The 20,282-nt window shown below is 38.4% G+C and overlaps 1 protein-coding gene across 23 annotated transcripts in view; it reads right to left on the bottom strand.

The window, feature by feature from the left end:
- The window catches only part of SEMA5A (semaphorin 5A), a 502,689-nt gene that overhangs the window by 37,741 nt on the left and 444,666 nt on the right, over nucleotides 1–20,282 (bottom strand). The window lies entirely within an intron of this gene.

Genomic DNA, 20,282 nt, shown 5'->3' with positions numbered 1-20,282 from the left:
TTATTTGACAAGCATCCTACATATGATTACTGCAGACATAGAACGCAGTCAATAGGAGGCATACAGGGATTGACCCTGGATGCAATGTGACACCATTGCTCCATTTTACAGCAGTGGGTTTCACTGGAGGGAAGACCCATACACATAATACACCTGGTGATGGCCACAGGTTTAAAGATTTTTAACATTATATTAATAAAGTAAGAATTAAATCACCTTTTAAGCTTTATTGTAAAATAAGAAAATTGCTCTATCATTTTTCCACCTCTTTCAGTTGCATATTTTGATACTTACCTCCACAGAGCTAAACTTGAGTTTGGGTCCTTTTTGTAAACCATTTGAATCTACGATTTTCCTTTGGTTTTAGAAATATTATTGATTACTTCATCTCATTCGCCCCTTCATTTTCTTGCTGCATCTCTTATCCTTTGGATATACATTTATCTATCCATTTTTATATTTCTCATCTTTTATCTCACAGTTTTCATCTTTTGCCCTAGTTTCTGGAAGATTTCCTCAATCTTATCTTCCAAAATGATGATTGGAATTTTCATCTTATCTATTACATTTTGTGCCTTTTTTTTTTTTTTTTTTTGGTTCTTGATTATTCCCTGATATTGTATGCTATTCTTGTTTTTTTTGGTCACACTATCTTCTCCAATTTGAGTACGTTGAGGACTTGAGTACACTGAGTACATTAATGAATTATTTTAAGGTTGTAGCCTCTCTCTACAGCTTCTCTATCTTCTAAATTGCTGAATTCCCTTTGCTTGTTTGAATCTCTGTCTTTCTTGTTAGATTGTTTCTTCTGAGGTCCGAACCTTCTTTGTTTTCTGCTCTGATTTAGAGTGGAGGGCTAAAAAGTTTAACTGGAAGGTCCGAGCAAAGAGAAGTCTGTAGACCTGGTCAGATCTGGTTGGGATCTTTAGATGAAGTCTGTTGTCAGAATCTTCAACCTTTCCTGCTGGACTCCTCAGAGACCCTTGAGAAGACTGAGCCATGGGGGATATGAGAGCCAAGTGGAGGAAGAGGGTTGAACTCTCAGGGTCCAGTAGACAACCATTATCTTATTCTGCCTTTCTCAGTTCTGAAGCACCCAGTTAAATGAGCCCAAGTGCTCAGAGGTCCAGAGACCCTATCTTTCCCTCTCCAGAAAATAAGCTTCCTGGCATCTGCTAGACAGCAGGTTTAGTCTCCTTGGTGGAGTGGGAGAGGTATGGAGGTCTTAAACAGAAGTCATCCAATGTTATTTTGCCACTAACAGAGAACACGGGGCTGCTGATTCCTGAGCGTTCTGAGGGGTCTCTGGTGTGCATTGAGATGATCATTTTCATGTGTTGGGGGGTGCCCAAGATCACTCCAGTTTCTATGATTAGATAGCAGAATCCATAGGACTCTGTATACAGCAGTGTTCTCAGCTATAATTTATTATAGTAAAAGAATACAAAGCAAAATCAGCAAAGGGAAAACGCACATGGGATAGAAGTCCAGGCAAAGCCAGGCACAACCAAGAGTCCTCTTTCAGCGGAGTCACAAAGGATGTGCTCAGGTTTCCCCAGCAGCTAGTTGTGATGATGTACAGGGAAGGCAGCCTACTGGGAAGCTCACTGGAGATGGTGCTCAGGGTTTTCACTGGGGTCTGGTCGCACAAGCATCTTTGCATTGCATGTACCAAAAGTCCAGATTCCCTAAGGAAGCCTTCAGTATGTGTACAGACAGTTTAAGCACAAGAAGCCACTCTTGCCATCTGGTAATGGTAGAGACCTTCCTGAAATCCACATTCCCAGATGCTAGCCAATAGCTAGCCTTGCAAGCAGGCCTTTCCAAGAATGACAGGGCAGGAAAGACATGGCTACCCACGTCTTCTGCATAGTTCCCCTCTGCTAGACTTGAATTCATGCTTCTTCAATGTGTTTCCAGACTCTACTTTTTATAAACAATATGGTTCTTTCTCTTTTTTTTCTGACTTTGTGCATTTATGCCTTTACAAATCAATCCCTCCAACATTGTACTGATATGCTTCCAGTAGGACAGAAAGCAACTGTGTGTGTCCATGCCACCAACTTTACCTGAAAACCTAACACAATCTTTATTTTATACTATTTTAAATATTCTAACTCATAATGCATTTATTTTTTTTCCCCAGCAGATAATACTCAGGATTTTTGTGACATCATAGGCTTCTAACAGAAAATATGTAAAACGATCATTGCTGTTTCTTTGATTCAGTGCTCTCCAGGCATTCCTCCTGGACCACGCCATCTCCACATCAACAAATACTCGAAAGATAGATGACTTCATTTTCCTGTGCTTACAGCATCTTTTATTATGGCGTCTTTTGAATGCTGCCTCTTAAATGAAAATGCCCCAATGAATGCCATGAACCCAATCATGTGAAGAGCCAGGCACAACACACGTGTGATCTCTTACACTTGGAATGAAAACCACATGACAGCAAAGCAATAAACCATTCTCTTGGCCCTTCTGTGCCTATGGTGTGGGGATGCTTTCACTCCTGCATTGAGAATGCAATAAGCCACTGCCTTTCCCTCCCTGCCTCGGAGCTAGCCTGGGCATGTAAGCATCCTGGAGCTCCTTGGTAAAATGTAGTCAAAACACGTGCAGTTTGGCCATGTGCGGTGGCTCAAGTTTGTCATCCCAGCACTTTGGGAGACCAAGGCAGGTGGATCACCTGAGGTCAGGAGTTTGAGATTAGCCTGGCCAACCCCATTTCTACTAAAAATACAAAAATTAGCCAGGTGTGATGTCAGGTGCCTGTAATCCCAACTACTCTAGAGGCCGAAGCATAAGAATTTCTAGAGCCTGAGAGGCGGAGGTTGCAGTGAGCCAACACTGTACCATTGCACTCCAGCCTGGGTGACAGAGTGAGACTTCATCTCAAACAAACAAGCAAACAAACAAACAAATAACACGTGCTGTTTATGGGCCTCTGTTTGAAAAGTGCTGGTCTTTAGGTCTTAACAAAGGCAGCATTACCTATAAATTAGTAACATCATACATCTTCATAAACAGATTTATAGGCTACTATCAGTAATTCTTAGGTTCCCCACACTGCAAGCTTCATCCCTTCTATGGAGATGAAGCTTAATTTTTGAAATGTACGAGTGGCCAAATGTGTTTGGAAGTTGGCTCTAGTGTCTGCACTGGCATCTGTGTGTCAGTCCCAGAGGCAGGTGCAGCTCATGGCTAAGGAAGATCAGTTCAGTTTCTTTAGATCTAAGCTGCCAAAACAGTCTGTTCTTATGTTCTTATTTCCTCATGGTTCAAAGTTTAACATGAGACTGAGAACTTCTCCTTTCCAGTGCTTTTTGAAGTTTAATTATGATACATTCACTTGAAGTATCAAATTATGAAATGGTGAGAAATGGTATGGCCAATTTGTTTCATCTTAATGAACAAAATCACGAAGTGATTTAATTCTATTGTGATCACTTACATGGCTTAACTGAGTAAGTATGCTACAATTTACTAGAGAATACTATTATAACCATCCAAATGGAAATGGAACTTCAACAACACTGCACTTAATACTAAAGAGATAAATGATTTTAAAAAGGATTTCAGGAAGCTCTCTATTGTGATTTGGCACATAAGGTTCTTAACATTCTGGTGGCAAATGAGATAAGAATGCTTACTAAAGCAATTATAAATAACTTCACCAAATATGTTCCCCATGTATTATGTATTCCAGTCAACTGTGATCAAAGCACCCATTTAAATGTTTAATCCAGAAACCTGAGAGACTCTGCCCATTCTCCCGTATTTCTTCTTTTCCATTTTTACTATACTTTAGGTTCTGGGGTACATGGGAAGAACATGCAGGTTTGTTACATAGGTATATATGTGCCATGGTGGTTTGCTGCACCCATCAAGCCATCATCTACATTAGATATTTCTTCTAATGCTATCTCTCCCCTAGCCCCCCACACCCCTGACAGGCCCCGGAGTGTGATGTTCCCCTCCCTGTGTCCAAGTGTTCTCATTGTTCAACTCTCACTTATAAGTGAGTGTATGTGGTGTTTGGTTTTCTGTTCCTGTGATAGTTTGCTGAGAATGATGGTTTCCAGCTTTATCCATGTCCCTGCAAAGGACATGAACTCATCCTTTTTTATGGCTGCAGGATATTCCATAGTGTCTATGTGCCACATTTTCTTTATCCAATCTATCAGTGATGGGCATTTGGGTTGGTTCCAAGTCTTTGCCATTGTGAATAGTGATGCAGTAAACACACATGTGCATGTGTCTTTATAGAATGATTTATAATCCTTTGGGTATATTCCTAGGAATGGGATTGCTGGGTCAAATGGTATTTCTGGTTCTAGATCTTTGAGGAATCACCACATTGTCTTCCACAATGGTGGAACTAATTTACACTCCCACCAAGAGTGTAAAAGTGTCCCTGTTTCTCCACATCCTCTCCAGTGTCAGTTGTTTCCTGACTTTGAATGATCACCATTCTAACTGGCGTGAGATGGTATCTCATTGTGGTTTTGACTTGCATTTCCCTAATGACAAGTGATGATAAACCTTTTTTCATGTTTGTTGGTGGCATAAATGTTTGTTTAAGAAGTGTCTGTTCAAACTCTGCCCATTTTTTGAGGGAGTTTTTTTTTTTCCTTATAAATTTGTTTGAGTTCTTTGTAGATTCTGGATATTAGCCCTTTTTCAGATGGATAGATTGCAAAATTTTTCTCCCATTCCATAGGTTGCCTGTTTACTCTGATGATAGTTTCCTTTGCAGTGCAGAAGTTCTTTAGTTTAATTAGGTCCCATTTGTCAATTTTGGCCTTTGTTGCCGTTGCTTTTGGTGTTTTAGTCATGCAGTATTTGCCCATACCTATGTCCTGAATGGTACTGCCTAGGTTTTCTTCTATGGTTTTTATAGTTTTAGGTCTTATGTTTAAGTGTTTAATCCATCTTGAGTTAATTTTTGTATAAGGTGTAAGGAAGTGGTCCAGTTTGTTTTCTGAATAAGGCTAGCCAGTTTTCGCAGCACCATTTATTAAAGAATCCTCTTCCCATTGCTTGTTTTTGTCAGGTTTGTCAAAGATCAGATGGTTGCAGATGTGTGGCATTCGTTCTGTTCTGTTCTATTGGACTATATGTCTGTATTGGTACCAGGCCTCTGTTCTGTTCTGTTGGTCTATATGTCCGTGTTGGTACCAGGCCTCTGTTCTGTTCTGTTGGTCTATGTATCTGTTTTGGTTCCAGGACCATGCTGATTTGCATACTGTAGCCTTGTAGTATAGTTTGAAGTCAGGTAGCATGATGCCTCCAACTTTGTTCTTTTTGCTTAGGATTGTCTTGACTATACATGCTCTTTTTTGATTCTATGTAAAATTTAATGTATTTGTTAATGTAATTCAGTGAAGTAAGTCAATGGTAGCTTGTTGGGGATAGCATGGAATCTATAAATTACTTTGGGCAGTATGGCCATTTTCACGGGAGCATGGAATGTTTTCCCATTTGTTTTTGTCCTCTCTTATTACCTATAACAGTGGTTTGTAGTTCTCCTTGAGGAGGTCCTTTACATCCCTTGTAAGTGTATTCCTAGGTATTTTATTTTCTTTGTAGCAATTGTGAATGGGAGTTCACTCATGATTTGGCTCTCTGTTAGTCTATTATTGGTGTATAAGAATGCATGTGATTTCTGTATGTTGATTTTTGTATCCTGAGAATTTGCTGAAGTTGCTTATCAGCTTAAGGAAATTTTGGGCTGAGATCATGTCATCTACAGAGACAATAGACTTCCTCTTTCCCTATTTGAATACCCTTTATTTCTTTCTCTTGCCTGAATTCCCTGGCCAGAACTTCCAGTATTATATTCAATAGGAATGGTGAGAGAGGGCATCCTTGTCTTGTGCTGGTTTTCAAAGGGAATGCTTCAAGCTTTTGCACATTCAGTATGAAATTGGCTGTGGGTTTGTCATAAATATCTCTTATTATTTTGAGATATGTTCCATTAATACCTAGTTTATTGAGAGTTTTTAGCATGAAGCGGTGTTGAATTTTATTGAAGGACTTTTCTGCATCTATTGAGATAATCATGTAGTTTTTCTCATGGATTCTGTTTATGTGATGAATTAGGTTTATTGATTTGCATATGTTGAACCAGCCTTGCATCTCAGGGATGAAGCTGACTTGATCATGATGGATAAGCTTTTTGATGTGCTGCTGGATTCAGTTTGCCAGTATTTTACTGAGGGGTTTTGTATCGATGTTCATCAGGGATTTTGGCCTGAAATTATCTTTTTTTGTTGTGACTCTGACATGCTTTTGTCTCAGAATGATGCTGGTCTCATAAAATGTGTTAGGGAAAAGTCCTTCTTTTTCTATTGTTTGGAATGGTTTCAGAAGAAATGGTACCAGATCCTCTTTGTACCTCTGGTAGATTTTGGCTGTGAATCTGTCTGGTCCTGGGCTTTTTTTGGTTGGTAGGCTATTAATTACTGTCTTAATTTTAGAACTTGTTATTGGTCTATTCAGAGATTTGGCCTCTTTCTGGTTTAGTCTTGGGAGAGTGTATGTGTCTAGGAATTTATCCATTTCGGTTCTCCCTTACTTCTATGCCAAGTTCCACAGTCATTGGTTCCTGTGTTCCTTCTGTCATCTCCATCTTAATTGTCTCTCTTCTAACTCAGGCCCCCATCACCATAGGCCTGATTTACAGAATCAAAGCATGTAGTTCCCCAAAGCTTAAGTGCCTATTTATAATTCTGTGTCTAGTAATAGACGCAAATTTGTCAAAATCAAGAGCTTTGTCACATTTATTTTATATTAACCAAACTTGAACAGAGTAAAACTATGTGGTAAGTGGATAAATCATATTGATTAAGTAAGAGATAAGCCTAAATTGAGATAAAATTTGCATACATTTGGGGAACAAATTTAGATAGTTAAGTGGGACTTCCTGTTTTGCTGTTTATTTTTCCTTTCAGAAAATTAAAATATCTTATATTTCATACATTGAAAGTAAAGTAGAGAAATGGAGACAACCCAGGCAGATTTTGATACCATATCCTTAGAGTGAAGCACAAAAATTACCCTTAAACTAATCTCCTCCACAGTGAATATATAAATCAATTTTATTCTCATATGGAATACTTATGGTTTCCATATGCAGTCATCAAGTTCTCTTTCAGTAACTAAGTTTGGTCTGCTGAGTCAGAAAGCAGTCCCACACAAGAGAAATAACAAAGTAATTAAATGGTGCTTGCAAAAAGCCAAAACACTCAAGTGTCTGCACGGAAGTAGAACCATGTGCCCAGGAGCATGTGGCAAACAGCAAAGATTGACAGGAAGTCCTGGAAATTAGTTTAGTTGTACCCAGTAAGGAAGGTATGTAATGGAAGATGGTGGATTCAAAATTACAGGGTCACAGAATGTCTTCTGCTTCCCTCCAATATGGAGTAACAGAAACTCTATTAACCCTTTCACCTCAATAACAACAAGCTATATTAAATAATGGTTCTTAAGGTACTGGACTTCAGGCGATGAAGGTCAGTTATCACTGAGTGATGGGAGACAATTCAAGGGAGAGGCATGAATGCCACAACCTATAGCCCTAATAAGGTTTCCAGGCCACGGTATGAGGAGCAGAAACCCGGGCACAGGCTAGAGGCTGAGGAGACAGGTTTGGGAGCTGGAGAATGCCACAGTGGCTGATATTACTGGAAAGGAGAAAGTTACACAAAGAGAAACAGTGATGTGCAGAGATCACCCATCAAGATTTCAATTGAGTACAAATTAGCTAATGCAGCTTTTGACTTAAAAAGTCAGCAAGTTCATGTGAAGAAACTACACAGGAGTAGGGAAAGATCTGACTGGAAAGATCAGAGGGAACAGTGTGTGTCACCACACAGGACCAGGAAGAGTGCTTGCTTCAAAGAGCAAAAGTAAAAGACCTCATAATGCAAGAAGCATTGGTAGGATACCAAAAAGGGCCTTGACTCTACACTGAAGAAAAATTACCACAAACTAAATGTGGCTTTGATCCCAAGTAACTAAGACTAAAAGCAAGCACAAACACCATCAAACTGGTTTTACGTAACTTAATTATGTCTGCAAAGAGAACCCTAGCATATACTTGGGACAACAAAAGTGTCTACCACATACATAGCCAGTTTAAATTCACAATGTCTTGCATCCAATCTAAAATTACCAGGTATGAAAAGAGTCCAAAAACACAACCTGTAAGGAAGAGAAAACTCAGTCAATTGAAACTGATGCAGATATGACATAGATGACAGAATGTGTAGTCAACAACATCAAAACAGTAATTATAACTGCATCCCATATATTCAAGGAAGACCTCGAAGAGATAAGGAAGGAACAACTTGCAACATACCAGCTATAACATACAAAACTTGTAGATAATTGCATGTGGGACAGTATCTCCCAAGTCATTCTATGAAGCCAACTTTAGTCTGATATCAAAACTAGATAAAGACAGAAGAAAAGAAAACTGCAGGTGAGTATTTCTCATTAATGTAGATGTTAACATTCTTAAATAGACTTTTAATAAATCATACCCCAAAATATATCAAAAGGTTAATACCTCATGATCAAGTCATCAGTGAAAGACTGGGTTAGCATTTGAAATTAAATTAATGTAATTCATCATATGAACTGTATAGAAGTAAACTCAAACAATAATCTCAATAGACAAAAAAATTATTGGATAAAAATCAAAATTAATCCTTATAAAAACTCTCAATCAACTCCTAAATCCCATAACGGACATCTATTAAAACATACAGCCTGTGTGCTTTCCTCTTAAGATTAGAAATAAGGCAAGAATGTCTGTCTTTACCACTTTTTTTCAAGATTGTGCTGGAAGTTCTAGCCAGTACATACAGGAAAGAAAAAGAAACAAAAGTCATCCATATTAAAAGTAAGACGTAATTATATTTTTACTCACAAACAATATGATGGTCTATGTAGAAAATGTTATGGAGTCTACCCCAAAAAAACTACTAGAAGTAATTAGTTTTTACGGCCACAGAAGACAAGATCAATGTAAATATAAAATATTATTTCATTCCTGTGCATCAGCCACAAGCAACCAGAAATTAAAATTTTAAAAGAATATCACTGACAGTAGCAGCAAAACATAAAATACTTCAGATTAAATCTCAAAAAAATATGCGCATGTCTTTTACAATGAAAGGAAATGGAGTCAATCCAATCCTAATTATAATTCCAGGAGGCATTTTTCGTAAAAATTAACAAGCTTATTCTAAACTTCATATGGAATATAAAGTCTCTAGAAGAGTCAAAATATTTTGGCAAGAAAGAACAAAGTTGGAAGACTTACACTCTCTAACTTCAGGACTTATTATAAAGGTACAATAATCAGCATGCTGTGGTGTTAGCATCAAGATAGAAAGACTGAGCAAAAGAGCAGAATGGGAATTCTAGGAATAGACCCACATGTTTATGACTTACTCATTTGTTTTGTAAATGTTCAAAGGCAATTCAGTGAAGAAAGCACAGTCTCTTCTGAAAGTGATGTTGGAATAATTAAATATCCATATGTGAATACATGAATTTTGATCAATAACTTGCTCCATCTATGATAATTGATGTAAATGAATCATAACCCAATATATAAAGCTGTACAACTCCTAGAAAAAACACATGAGAACATCTGTGGGATCTTAGGTTAAGCAAAGATTTTCTAAATAAAATACTAAAAGCATTATCCATTAAATTAAAAAAAAAAAAGATAAAGGGAATTAATCAGACTCAGAAGCTTCTACCCTTGAAGGATCACTGTTAAGAAAATTAAAGATGAGCTCTCAGTCTGAGAGAGAGTATTTGCCAATCACAATCTGATGAAAGACTTGCATCCATTATCTATTCAAAAAATAAAAACTAAAGTATAAAAGCTAACTAACAGAAACATTGTTGAATCCCAGTACTTTGGGAGACCGAGGCAGGTGGATCACGAAGTCAAGAGATCGAGACCATCCTGGTCAACATGGTGAAACCCCGTCTCTACTAAAAATATTAAAAAAAAAAAAATTAGCTGGGCATGGTGGCGCAGGCCTGTAATTCCAGCTACTCGGGAGGCTGAGGCAGGAGAATTGCCTGAACCCAGGAGGCGGAGGTTGCGGTGAGCCGAGATCGCGCCATTGCACTCCAGCCTGGTTAACAAGAGCGAAACTCTGTCTCAAAAAAGAAAAAGAAAAAGAAAGAAAAAAAAATTGTTGGAAGATATGTATAGGCATTTCAACAAAGATTATGTTGGCAAAAAAGCATATGTAAGGTTAAAAAAAGTTAAACTGAAACCACAAGTAAACGGCTACACATTATTAGAATGACTAAAATCCAAATAACAACAACAGAAGAAACAAAAAGCCCCCAAACCCAAAAACCCGTGACAGTATCAGATGCTGATGAGGACATAATGCTTTAGATTCACTCAGCCATCCCAAATAAACATCCAGTGCATGTGTTTGGACCTGGCTCATAGAAGGGAAGAATACTCAATATTCAGAATGCCACAAGACAAACTCAGTATATGCTAACTACTCTCAAGAGAGGCTGATGATTTAGAGATTTTATATATTCCTGGTTTCTTCCTACTACTTTTACTAGTTATAACAACACAATAAAATACAATAGAAATGTTTCAAAAAAAATGTGAAAACAATATTGTAACCAAAAAAAAAAATAAGTCTTTCTGCGGCCAGGCGCGGTGGCTCAAGCCTGTAATCCCAGCACTTTGGGAGGCCGAGGCGGGTGGATCACGAGGTCAAGAGATCAAGACCATTCTGGTCAATTTGGTGAAACCCTGTCTCTACTAAAAATGCAAAGGTGGCGCGTGCCTGTAATCCCACCTACTCAGGAGGCTGAGACAGGAGAATTGCCTGAACCCAGGAGGTAGAAGTTGCGGTGAGCCGAGATCACACCATTGCACTCCAGCCTGGGTAACAAGAGCGAAACTCCATCTCCAAAAAAAAAAAAAAAAAAGAGTATTTCTAAGTGGAGAAGAATCCACCATCCCACTGTTGTATGCAGTAACTCCATTTCTGAAGGTTTGCTCTATCTCACACTGCTGATGGCACTGCAAATGGCACAGCACTGTTTGATACTTTCCTAAGAAGTTAAACATATATCTATCACATAACCCACTCATTTTGCTCATCTATATTTACCCAAGAGAACATAAAACACATGCCCACACAAACACTTGTACATGAATGTTCACAAAAGCTTTATTTGTTGTAATCAAAAAACTAGAGACAACTCATACGGCCATCAGCAGATACATAGCTAAACAAATAATCTATGGAATATTACCCAGCAATGAAAAGAAATAAACCTGATATACAGAACAACAAAGAATCTGAAAATAGGCCGGGCGTGGTGGCTCAAGCCTGTAATCCCAGCACTTTGGGAGGCCGAGGCGGGTGGATCAAGAGGTCGAGAGATCGAGACCATCCTGGTCAACATGGTGAAACCCCGTCTCTACTAAAAATACAAAAAATTAGCTGGGCATGGTGGCGCATGCCTGTAATCCCAGCTACCCAGGAGGCTGAGGCAGGAGAATTGCCTGAACCCAGGAGGCGGAGGTTGCGGTGAGCTGAGATTGTGCCATTGCACTCCAGCCTGGGTAACAAGAGTGAAACTCCGTCTCAAAAAAAAAAAGAATCTGAAAATAATCACACACATAAAAAAGTGAGCAAAAAAAGAAGGACACTATACAATTCTATTCCTGTAACATTAGGGAATATGAAAACTAATGCATGGAGACAGAAAGCAATCAGTGCTTATCTGAGACTAGGGATTCCTGGGAGAGGTGTCAGGAAGGTGTTGCAAAAGGAAATGAAAAAACTTGGGTTGATGAACATGTTCACTACTATTTTTGTGTTAATGCTTTCATGAACGTACAAATACCTTAAAACGTATCAAATTTTATAAATTTGAACATGTAGCGCACTGTATGCCAACCATACCCCAATAAAGCTATAAAACGGCATGGTCTCAGAAACACCAGCCTCTTTCTAAATCAGAGTGGCTTCTTTGCTCATTTAAAAACTATATCTTGAAATCATGTCATTTGCAGCAACAGGAATGGAGCTGAAGGTCACTATCTTTAGTGAAATAAGTCAGGCCCTAAAGCACAAATATCACATGTTCTCACTTATATGCAGGAGCCAAAAAAAACATTTTGATCACATAGAGGTAAAGAAATACAGTAAATGGAGGTTCAGAAAGGTAAGTGGAAGAGAGAGAGGAGGATGAAGAGAAGTGGATTAAAGGGTAAAAACATGCACCTGAAGAGAAGAAGTAAATTCAGTATTTCATAGCAGAGTAGAGTAACTATAATAAGCAGAAATGCATTGTACTTTGGGGATGGACACCCTAAATACCCTGACTCACACACATTATATGCATGTAACAGTATTTCATGTGTATGCCACAAATTTGTACAAATAAAAAATGGTGTCCAGAACAACTGTGACTTTATACATACCTGCATATATTAAAATTATAGTAGTGTTTTCCATGGCATTTACGTTTGGTTATTTAGGACTGAATATGACCAGTATTGGTAATAAATGCTTCATAAATACAAAATGGGTACCATCAATTCCAATTTTACTTTTCACCATATATGTTCAAAAAAGGATGCTATTTTCTATTACATAGCCAGCCAGGCAAATGACTATGTTGTGATGTGTGTGTGTGTGTGTGTGTGCAGCCTGTGCATGTTCCACATTCTTTTCAAATCACCTATGTCTCTTCTAATCAGTGTATTTGGACACAGTGCATCTTCCTGCTGGCACAGGCCTTTGAACATGAGGGAGTTATCATACAATCACCTTCCACGGGATTTGGAGAAGTGTGGGGGTCACAGGGTGACTTAGAAGAGCTTGGCGGGCAGGACTGTTTCTTACTCAACATCCAGCCCTCTGCAAACCATCTTCAAATGCTTGTAATCCCTCCCAGCAAATGCCATATGAGAGGACAGAGAAGCTGGTCTCCTAACACCAAAGTGCCTTTGCAATCCACAACTTTGCTTTAGATTTACTCAGCCGTCCCAAATAAACACCTCATGCACGTATTTGGATCTGGCTTACAGAAGGAGAAAAGAGTCGATATTCAAAACGCCAAAAGACAAACTCAGTATACGCTAGTTACTCTGCAGAGAGGTTAACGATTTGAGGTTTTACATATTACTGTTTTCTTTCTTACTAGTCATAAAAACACAACAAAATACAATAGAAATGTTTTGAAAAAAATGTGAAAACCTTGTAACCAAAAAGTGAGCATTTTTCTTTTTTTTTTTTTTTGAGACAGAGTCTCCCTCTGTGATCTTGGCTCACTGCAACCTCCGACTCCGTGGTTCAAACGATTCTCCTGCCTCAGTCTCCCAAGTAGCAAGGATTACAGGCATGCACCACCACACCCGGTTAATTTTTGTATTTTAGTAGAGATGAGGTTTCACTGTGTTGGCCAGGATGGTCTTGATCTCCTGACCTTGTGATCCATCCACTTCGGCCTCCCAAAGTGCTGGGATTACAAACATGAGCCACTGCACCCAGCCAAAAAGTGAGCATTTCTAAGCAGAAAATCAGCCACAATCCCACCATTCGATGCAGTAACTGAATTTCTGCAGGTTTGTTCTAAGTAGCTACAGTACTCTCTACATATTTTATCCTTCATGAATCTTTAATATGCCACTTGCTTGTAAGGGGGCCTCCCCAGCCTGTGAGCTATGGATGCAACCTTATGTCTCACCTGAATGACTGGGACCCTCACTGGCTCCAAGGAGAGAGCAACTGAGCCAATTCTCAGGGGCTTTTGTATGGATGCATTCACTTTCAACCTTAGCCAGCCTTGGTTCTTCTAAGTGCAGAAAAGCAAACACATACTCATCTGTTTTCTTACTAAAAAATAATGCAGCGTGTGTGTGTGTATGTGTGTGTGGGGGTGTGTGTGTGTATGTGTGTGGGGGGTGTGTGTGTGTATGTGTGTGGGGGTGTGTGTGTATGTGTATGGGGGTGTGTGTGTGTATGTGTGTGTGTATGTGTGTGTGTATGTGTGTGGGTGTGTGTGTGTGTATGTGTGTGGGGGGTGTGTGTGTATGTATGTGTGTGTGTGTGTGTGTGTGTGTGTACAAAAATGAAGCTGGCTTTCCTCTTTACTCATGATTTTATGCACTCCTTTTTATAAGTTTAAAGCTCAAGAGAATAAGAAAATCATTGCTGTCACTGGAAATCTTTTTTATTACCAAGGCTGTGATTTGTGGGCACTTTTGCTTCCATAAACTTACATTTCAAATGAGAAGATCCATCTATTTATTTTATTGTCTCACTGTAATGCCTCTAAATTCTCACTCTCTGAGAGCAAAAGTCAGGAATTCAGATATCTTTTCCTAGCAAATATCTTGCAATGAGAGGATTAAGTACTTTTAGAGAGAAGCAAATACCTGTCCTTTGGGAAAAGTTTCCTTCTCAAGCTAACAATTGAAATGGGTGACCTTGAGCGGAGACATCTACCTTTTACTTCTATTCTTCCATTTTTAAGGAAAAAATGTTTAAATATACTGTAAGTACTTGGGAAAATTATATTAATTTGTACAGATTTTAAGAGTTCTTATGAAAAACTTTGGAAGGATTAGAATAAATAACAAAAACCAAGGTGAGATTGTGTTATTTACTATTAATAACAGTAATTCATACAGATGAATTTGCCTTTAGAGTAATTCATAGGGACATTAACCCCAGATTCTTTTAAGTACAAGAAAAAGTGGCAAATACTGGTCTGCTTTTTTACCAGAAAATGTCAGCTGGGTATACACACACACACACACACACACACACAGAGTCATAAATATGCAACAATAAGAAAAACAAGATTTAGAAAACAAAAATCCTGCCTATAATAACAGGATTTGTATGTGATGGTTACAGTCACATAAACATACTTATATACAAAGCAGCTCCACTTTTTGGCAAGAAAATATAAAATAAAATTAGGATAATAGAGTACTTATGGCAGACATAGGGTAAAGACCTTCACAAAGACTCAGGGGTAGTGATACTGTTTGCACTACCCAGTCTTCTTGCCCCAAGACTCCTACCACCTGGGTGTCATAATCTGCATAATCTTCTCTCTTGGAGTGTTGGTGGGTTCTGTGAAGATGATGGGATAGTCACCTTCTTCATCAGGTTACAATAATCCATGACCTCCTTGTGCCTTACTAGAAAGAGGTTTTTCCTGCTGGCCTTGAAAAAGGAAGCTGCCTGTGGTGAGTGGGCCACATGGCTAAGACTAAGGGCAGCCTAGGAGCCAAGAATGCCATCCTCTAGCCTCTAGCCAGCAGGAAATACAAAACCTCAGTCCTAAAACTCCAGGGAATTAAATTCTGCAAATACTCAACGAGCTTGAAACACTCAGTGAGAACCCTGAGCCACTGAAAATACTACAACTCTGGCCAACACCTCAATTTCAGCCTGCGAGACAGTGAGCTGAAGGCACAGTTCGAATTTGCCCAGACTTTGATGCACAGAATGATCAGATAATAAATACAGGTAGTGTTAAACCATTGAATTTGTGCTAATTTATTACATAGCAATAAAATCCTAATATACATTTGTGTATGTATATATAATATATACACACACATATATATGTGTACATATATATACACACATACCCATATATATGTGTACATATATATACACACATACCCACATACACATATATATGTATATATATACACACATACCCACATACACATATATATGTATATATATACACACACACCCACATACACACATATATATGTATATATATATACACACATACCCATACACATATATATGTATATATATACACACATACCCACATACACATATATATATACACACACACACACACACATACCCACATACACATATGTATATGTATATGTATATGTAAAAGAGAATCCATTCCACATCCCTGATTTTTTTCCACTACCCCAAGGATTCAATGTATTCAATGACTAAAATGAAGTTGGATTTTCTTATCTCCTGTCTCCCTCTGTAATTCAGTTTCCCAGTGGCAAGGAATTTTCCATATGGAAGACTGTTATCCTCTCACTATGATAGTCCCCCAGTGCTTTCTTGTGAAAACGTTTTAATGTAAAAAATTACTATTTTTTGTTATTAATGGTACATAGGCAATTTGCGGTGTTGATTAAAGTCCTGTAGGTTATCTAGCAAGGTGAGATCAGTGGTTACATTTCATGTATTTTAAAAACGCCCGATACTATTCAGAATTCACATTTTTGACTTTAACATTACAGAATAGTGGTGGACTATGCATGTGTTGACAACTGACTTGTTCTTCACCTTTAGCAATGCCGTTAAAGCTCAGAATTTCCATCCACTATGTTTGAGGGAGATGTGTTGTGTAAGTATCTTTTGCTTTAAGAGAATTCATAGAACTTAAAGTGGTGTTCTATTCCTTCCAGAAAAGAGTTTTTAGTAAAGGGTGACTCTGCAGGGTGCTAATGAGTGCTACTGGAAAAGCATCTGTTTTCAGGAAAGACAGAGCAGCCTTGGGTTAAAGAAAGTTAAGTAGGTTTCTCCAAATGAGTGATCAGAGCTGCTCCTGGAGCCCTTTCTCTCAGAGCTTCTTGCAAATGCTGCTAGGGAGAATGCTATCTGGAATCAAACAAGTTCGCAGAAGACGTGAGAATTCTGTTGTTGTATGACAAATTCCACAATCGATTTACTGACTTAAAAACTGAAAATAGGAGTGTATCCTTACTGTTTTGAAATTGTATAGAAGTTACCCTTCCTCTGCTTAATGTAACCAGAATTCTAAAGTTTGAGGATGGAGTCTTATGTTCATAAAATCCTTAGCCCATTGATTCTGTATTTTAATGGGGAAAGTTGCCTAAAATATCCACCTCCTTTAAGACTGTTGGTAGGTGACTGAGTTTCCAGCGAGTATCTAAGGCAGAGAGAGTTGATTCTTCATTAGTCTTAACATCTTGAAAAGTATTTTCCTCTGTGAGTTCAGTCAAAAGTGGGCTAAACTATGATGCTCTCTGCTCACTCCCAGTTCATTGCCCTGTGTTATAAGCAGGAGAGTCCTTCAGAGTCTGCCCAGGGGCTCTACCCTTTCAGTCCTTAACCTACCACCTCCAGTTTCTTATCGATATAATGGGATGTAAAGAACGTCTTCCACAATGATAATTTATAAGCATTAAGTGAGAGAACGTGCTTACAGTCATTAGCATAGGGTCTGGTATATATGGCATCTTTATGCAGAGCCTTGGAAGCAAAGATCAGATGCAAATCATGAAAGCATTAAGGATTCTCCAAAATGGTCACTGGAGAAATCATCCTCTCTCCCTAGAAAATGCAGATGGTCACAATAACTCATAATTACCCTACTAGGACTATCCACCGCAGGATGGATTTATCTGACTGGTAAGATAAGTTTAAATGTAACTTCCATCCAAGTTTCTATGGGTATCATTTTACTCTGTGCTCATTCAGTGGAAAATTATCTTCTAAATATGCTTTTATCTGAGTTTACATGAAGCTATCTTTCTATCAGTTCACATTCTATAAATAAGTAGTTAAGATTTACTGCTCTAAAAGATTGTAAAAATATTTATTTAATCTAAAATACTTACATCATGAATGATGTATTTGTAACATACACAGCTATGGCCAAAGTCCTTGTGACATTTCAATTCATTGTATGCAAATATTTGGATCTTTTGGGTGTTTTCTTGGCTCTCTATGCTGGGATTTCATAATTTAATGGATCTGGGAATTGGAAAATATGTATGTGATATCAACATCACTTTCCTACAATTTAAATACCAAGAAAATGCATTTTTTGTCCTTTATTGGACAATTTACTATGGGAAATTAATTATGTTCCTCTTAAATCAGATTTTAAATGACTTTTTAAAATAAATCAGGTTATTTAATCAGATTCCTATTACTGCATGAATATTTCCTGCCAGAGCTTATGGATAATGACCTAAGTACCATAATTTAAACACATACATGTTTGAAACTAAAATTCAAAATAATGTTTCCTAAATGACACTTTCTATTTACAACAGTTATAATAATTGAAATATTAGGTTTTCCATCCACCCATCCATCCATCCATCCATCCATCCATCCATCTTTCAGTAATCACTGTTGGAACATCTATTCCATGTGCAAGATGCTGAGAGTTCTCCTCAGAAGTCTCAGATACCATTGGTAAAAATAAACCTGTGAAGTTTAAGGAAGACATGTGGAAGGGCCATCAGCCCTACAACAACAACTACTTATGAAAGGATTTAAGGTACAAAAGGGACTTAATGTTACATAACACTAGTACACAGTAATTGTCACTCTGGCCAATCGCATGAACCTATTGTAGGACTCTGTGTCTGACAGGCTGACCTGTTTCATAATCAGGTGCCACTGTCTTTGATCATGACACTAGAATTGTGACACATGCAGTTTAGTTACCTTGACAGCAATCTATTCTACCTAAATTATCCAAACCCTAAAAGTGGAATACCACTGCTAACAAAAGGAAAACCTTAGAGAAATTTCAGTTCCCTTTAATAAAAGTTGAAAATCTTGATCAAAGAAAATAAAAGACCTACTAGTTAAAAATAATACGTTGTCAAAATAGTTGGGTGTAAATATTATCTTTTTAATAAAGGTTAAAAATGTTGAGCCCTGGTTTTATAAATAATCGAGATGTGCATCTCCTGTTCCAGCCGTCATCTAAAGGAAAACACCAGAGTATGACAGTAGCCTTCCCAGAACATGTGGTCCCAACTGAGGGACAGGGTTAATCTGAAAGGCCACAGCTTGAGTGGGGTTCCTTGTTCTCCAGTGATGTTTCTGTTCACTTCCCTCCTGATATGGTTTAGCTCTGTGTCCCCACCCAAATTTCATCCTGTAGCTCCCATAATTCTCATGTGTTATGGGAGGAATGTGGTGGGAAATAATTGAATCATGGGGGCAGGTTTTTCCCTTGTAAGTCTCATGAGATAAGATGGTTTTAAAAAATGGGAGTTTCCCTGAACAAGCTCTCTTCTCTTGCCTTGTCACCATGTGAGATATGCCTTTTACATTCCAATGTAACTGTGACACCTCCCCAGCCATATGGAATTGTGCGTCCAATAAACGTCTTTCTTTTGTAAATTGCCTGGTCTCGGGTATGTCTCCATCAGCATCATGAAAAAAAACTAATACAATAAATTGATACCAAGAGTAGGGTACTGCTGAAAAGACACCAAAAACTGTGGAAGTGACTTTGGGACTGGGTAACAGGCAGAGGCTGGAACAGTTTGGTGGGCTCAGAAGAAGACAGAAAAATGTGGGAAAGTTTGGAACTTTCCTAGAGATTCATTGAATGGCTTTGCCCAAAATGCCGATAGCAATATGGAGAAGAAGGTCCAGGCTGGGGTGGTCTCAGATGGAGATGAGGAACTTGCTGGGAACTGGAGCAAAGGCGACTCTTGTTATATTTTAGCAAACAGACTGGTGGCACTTTGCCCTGCCCTAGAGATTTGTGGAACTTTAAATTTGAGGGAGATGATTTAGGGTATCTGGCAGATGAAATTTCTAAGCAGCAAAGCATTCAAGCTGTGACTTGGGTGCTGTTTAAAGGCATTCAGTTTTCTAAGGGAAGCAGAGCATAAAATTTGGGATAGAAAAGAAAATCCCATTTTCTGAGGAGAAATTTAAGCTGGCTGCTGAAATTTGCATAAGTAACAAAGAGCCAAATGTCAATCCTGAAGACCATAGGGAAAATGTCCTCAGGGCATGTCAGAGGCCTTCTTGGCAGCCCCTCTCATCACAGGTCCAGAGGCCTAGGAAGAAAAAGTGGTTTTGTGGGCTGGGCCCAGAATCCCTGAGCTGTGTACAGCTTAGGGACTTGTTGCCCTGAATCCCAGCCACTCTAGCCATTACTGAAAAGGGCCAACAGAGAGCTCAGTCCATGGCTTCAGAAGGTGCAAGCCCCAAGCCTTGGCAGCTCCCAGGTAGTGATGAGTCTACGACTGCACAGAAATCAAGAATTTGGGTTTGGGAACCCCAATTAAGCTGATATTCATCAGCTTAAATATGATTTGAAAATCATTCTGTTGTGTGTTTCTAAAATATGAAATGGTGATTAAATAATTCAATGGGCAAAATTCTTTTAAATTTGTATTTTTAGTCACAGATGTTTATTTTTATTAAATTTATTTTATATTTATATTTATTTTTTCTAATGCATGCTGT

Source organism: Callithrix jacchus, chromosome 2 (assembly GCF_049354715.1).
Source record: "Callithrix jacchus isolate 240 chromosome 2, calJac240_pri, whole genome shotgun sequence".
Lineage (NCBI taxonomy): Eukaryota > Metazoa > Chordata > Mammalia > Primates > Cebidae > Callithrix > Callithrix jacchus.
Note: the sequence above shows the minus strand (reverse complement) of the source record. Positions and strands in the feature narration are given on the sequence as shown.